The sequence below is a fragment of the Gymnodraco acuticeps genome, unplaced genomic scaffold (genome assembly GCF_902827175.1).
Source record: "Gymnodraco acuticeps unplaced genomic scaffold, fGymAcu1.1, whole genome shotgun sequence".
NCBI lineage: Eukaryota > Metazoa > Chordata > Actinopteri > Perciformes > Bathydraconidae > Gymnodraco > Gymnodraco acuticeps.
In genome coordinates this window covers 1-5,000 of record NW_022990955.1, presented here as the reverse complement: position 1 = coordinate 5,000, position 5,000 = coordinate 1, and the positions used below count along the sequence as shown (strand labels likewise).

General features: G+C 38.9%; 1 protein-coding gene across 2 annotated transcripts in view; it reads left to right on the top strand.

Annotated features, from left to right (window-relative positions):
- ptk6b (PTK6 protein tyrosine kinase 6b) overlaps positions 1–848 on the top strand; it is a 19,505-nt gene extending 18,657 nt beyond the window's left edge. For both annotated transcript variants that reach the window (XM_034235129.1, XM_034235128.1), the window contains one exon: positions 1–848. This exon is cut by the window's left edge and continues 730 nt beyond it. The gene's annotated coding sequence lies outside the window, so the exon portion shown is untranslated.
- The last annotated feature ends 4,152 nt before the right edge of the window (positions 849–5,000 follow it).

The window sequence follows — 5,000 nt, the reverse complement described above, 5'->3', positions numbered from 1 at the left end:
TCAACTAATATTTTGAGTCATGACAACCTCAAAAGCAGCAGCCTTTAGCAAAATAATTTTGCAAGATCAAATGTCTCACTTGTTAAACTCTGTAGCTGTCTGCAATATAAACCTTTGGCCAGCAAGGGGCAGCGCAGTCACATCTGAAGATTGTCTTGCATTCTTTTCTAATAAGTGATGCACAAATGACTAAAAATTGCTTTCCTACAGAACAAACCCATCCAGTATTTCAACAGTTTCTCTAAAAAATAACCAAATATATGCTGCTATAAACTGGAATTGGATAAGAAGTCACATTAATCTACCTTTGCCGTCTTAAAGTCACTTCTTGCATCAGTAACAAATCAGCACTCCTTGAAACAAGCAATGAGACCAACGAGTCATTATTTTATTCAAAAGAGTTGCTTAAAGTTGTGTTATATGATTGTATTTCTTCTTCCTTAATCTTAGGAAGGCTTATAGGGTTCCTGACCTCCAGGTAAAAACAACTACCAATAATAAACTACTTTATCAACTATATTTGAACATATTTTTGATTTATTGTCCCATTTTGTAACCAGTTCTTTTAAATTGTTTTATCATCTATGTTGCTGATGAAACGCACTGCAACACCTTCACCTTATTTTTAGAGTCAGACATGTAACTGATTCGCTGCAGCAACTGTCTGACTTTGGAGTCTTATCAAACTCCGGCCTCACAATGAAATCTGATGCCACCACAACGTGACTCACTGCATAGGGTCCTCTGTAGAGGATACCTTTTGTATTGTACCTGTTTTTGTTCCATTTAATATGCAATGACGTTCTGAATCTATAACTAATGTAATAATAATGACTAAGTATTGAAAAGTGTGTGTTTTTTATTTCTCACCTTCAGACTATTAAACAGAAAACATCCAAGGTATACACATTTAGGTGTTTCTTTTAAATGTCCCCTATTATACTGTTTTTCATCAATATATTACAGGTCTCAGATATATACAAAACATGTCTCTGAAGTGTTTGGCTCCAAATACCAAACAGATCATTGTAGAATCCCATAATCCCCTCTGTTTCAGCCCTGTTTCAAAAGTGCTGATTCTGTGTCACGAAGCGTGCCCTGTCGCCCAAACTCAATTTGGTGTGTCGCGCACCGTCGGCCGTGACACGCCTTATTTGGCCTATCATGGCCGTGCGTCGGCCACAGGCAGTCGGACAAAGAAATCACTGATTGGCTGTTCAGCTAGCGAATCAGTGCATGAGAAACGAAACAGTTGCTTGAGAATGTCTTCCACAAGCAACACTCCAATGGCTGATAGCTCCAGTACCGCACGAAACATGTTTTCGATGGACGAGAGTGAAAATGGAACGCACACGCTATTTGTTGTTTGTCTGTTCTTCTTCTCTGTCTTCCGGTTATTGCCTCTTTTGAATGACGAATACACACTACCGCCGCCTGCTGGTAAAGAGAGTTATTACCGCTCACGCATGCGCAGTTCGTACGTGCTCGGCGAAAGTCTTTGCGGTGTGTTCCAGTGCGACGCATGGCCAAGACACAGGAGAACACGGCGACGCAACAGTCGTTAAGGGGGGGGGGGGGGGGGGGGGGGTTACCTTGGTTGGTGATTGGCTAATGGTTACACAAGCCAAAAAATCGTTATGACATCATAAAGTGGCCAAAATCTGATCAGCTCATTTTCAGACAGGTTTTTATATAAATGGATCAGGACAAAAAGAGAGGGGTCTTCGTTCCTGAAACGTTCAGAATCTCTTTACACAGAGGGGACACATGTTGATGTATAAAATACATGAAAAAGTGGATTTTGCATAATAGATGAAGCTTTAACTAACTTTGCCAAAATGAGTCTGTAGATTTATCCTAAATTGACCAAAAGTTAGTATAAGACAAGACTTATTGACATTTTAAACATAACATTTCAGGGAACTGTTAAGATAATGTACAAAATATTGTGAAACTAAATGGTTATATCCAGCGTCATATAGACCGAGAGTTATGTCATCTCCGTTCACTCCAATGGACCACTTTTTTACAGCAATGGCGGATCGTGGAGCCTCTCAATCGTTCCCCAGAAGTTAGCGCCAAGGCTAGCAGAGCTATAGAGTTGCAGCATAATAGACCATTCGTGACGGACTTTTAAAGGTAAGAAGAAGTTTAAAGATTTATATTGCGGATATTATCAGTACATCTGATTCAAATTAACATGTGTATTAAAGGATGTCAGTGGATTATCCCTAAATTAGTAGATTTAGGGAACGTTTACAGATAACAGATCAAGCTAGGATACCGAAGCAAGTTAGCAACACACGTTGAACAGCCTTTTAATTGTAAATTCCGTTCTCTTAATGTCATTTCGTCCAACGTTGTTGAATTAGAGAAGAGGGGCTTCTAAACGGGATTGTATGCGGGGGTGGAGGGAGTTAAATATTAGATAAATATAACTTTGGTGCGTGTAAGAGTGAGTGTTTTTAGCAGAGCCATATTGTGTCCTTGTGATTATGTTGATTATTACCTGTCTGTATAATGTTGCAGCTCAGCTGATTTTGGATTGATGGCAAAGGGAGAGGGACTTAAGTGAGAGTGAAAACACAAGGTAAGTTTAATACTACTGTTTTATTTAAGTAAACACCTTATCTCCCCAAGGCAATTTCCCATCCAATAGTTGTGCTATATAGGTGTGTATAACCAGGGGTGCACATAACTTTTTTGCCCTGGTTCTCAAAGTAGCACCTGGAGATGTTGCTTGGTGCTCATCCTTAAAATGAAATAAACTGTAACTTTTGAGGGGGTCTTGACTTTATTTGCCAGACACACGGCACTGAACACACATGCAGAGGTGAACACAGAACACACATGCAGAGGTGAACACAGAACACACATGCAGAGGTGAACACAGAACACACATGCAGAGGTGAACACAGAACACACATGCAGAGGTGAACACAAGACAACATTAGCACGACCAGTAATCCTACAAGCTGTCATCACTACCCTCCTGACTGTTCTCCTCACTGTCTTCCTCTCTGTCAGACATGGTAGCTGATGATGTAGGCCTACTTCTTTCTCTCTGGTTGAGTCTGTGATTAGCTGCTTGCATCCACAAGTCAACAGCTGGTTTTGGGTCGAAAGCCTCTGTTGTCATCTTAGACGAGTGGATGTAATCAAATAAGTATGTGAACATAACCAATAACCTACCATAGCCAATAACAAATTAATGTAACTTATTTTATTTTTGTTGTTCATTCATATCTTATTTTACCTTAACATTTATTTATGCATTTTTTTTTTATCTCTCCAGTTTTAAAGGATATTTTTGGTTACTGTCCTATAGTATACATTGGAATGATACTGAAACTACCATGAATTTAAGAAAATGGTAGACATTAATCTAATCTGAATTTTAAAGCATTACTTTAGATCCCCTCCCTCTAAATATATCAATAAACATTAGAAAGTGATGCTCCTGACTACCATACAAGTTTAAGAAGATAATATTGGTTTTAAAGAATTCAAAGCTATAAATAAACAGCAACAGGCTCTTTAACCAAGGCACTGTTAGCCTAACATGTAAACTAGTTGTTCACACTAATCCTAATATTATCACTTAATATTAGCAAATTCTATTTTATTTTTTAAAACATATTGATGTAAATACATACACATATCGATTTGTTGTATAAATATTGCAAATCAAAACCTTTATTCACTAATAATTACCAAAAATCGTAGTTCTATCTCCTGTTATCAATGCATTCACATTGCCCGCCATGAACTTCCGGGGAACGATCCTCGTCTACATGAACCACGTGACGATAACAGTTTTTGGACTTCCGTTGTCGTAACTCTTCTATTATATGGCGCTGGTTATATCCTCTTTACCCTATTCCCCTGTAGTGTGTTGCACAACACGATTTAAGTTTTCTTCTCAAACTCTGAGCCAGAAGTCTCCACTTCAGCAGCACGTACATACTCCTTCCAGTTTCCTTCATATTTATATCCAGGAGGTTATTCAGAGAGGGTGATGCATACATCATTCATAGTCTGATTTATAGGACATATTATCTCTAAAAAGATGGCAATATTGATATTTTTTTTATAAAAACCCTTTATAAAGCCTCTATTCAATGTTCGCTAGTTTCTCCTCTTAGGAAAGTGATCCCCCAGCCATATAATACAGTCTTATCAGTGTGTGTGTGTGTGTGTGTGTGTGTGTGTGTGTGTGTGTGTGTGTGTGTGTGTGTGGTGTGTGTGTGTGTGTGTGTGTGTGTGTGTGTGGTGTGTGTGTGTGTGTGTGTGTGTGTGTGTGTGTGTGTGTGTGTGTGTGTGTGTGTGTGTGTGTGTGTGTGTATTTGTCAGGTTAACTGAGGTCTCTATGAATGGAGTACGTTCTGAAATAGGATCAGAGCCTCAGATTCATCTTAGGTGAACCGAGTGAGCTCAACACTAAACACAAATCGTCAAAGCCTTAATGAGGAAATCATAATCAACACAATGCATTGCAATAAATTAACCTCTGAAAAAAGCTTTTTGGGGGCATTTCAGGAGCTCAAACTTTCAAACAACAAAGCTGACTAAACAAACAGCTACAGTCAATTAATGTATTTAAGTGTCTATGATTGTAAAGTGTAATGAAGCACAGAAAAACAGTACTTTCTCAAGATATAAAACTTTCATCACAGGTTGTCTTGCTTCTGTTTTTAAAATGTTGGTTTCAGAATACAGAATATTTCTCAGGATCAGATCCCATACACACAAAAAGTCTGATCCCCATTCAGCTTTGTGATCATAAACTCTGGGAGTGTCCCGCCCCCGAATGGGAAAACTGCCAAGATTCCTTTTTTTCTTTTTTTTTTATTATCATCCAGTTCCTCCAGTAGTGTTTCCCCTCATCCGATAGCTGCCTTGAACCTGCTCACCCTGAGCGCCTGGCAGGCCCCACAGCAGAATGCCATTCAAACAAAACACACACACACACACACTAAATGTACAGTACATTAAAGCAG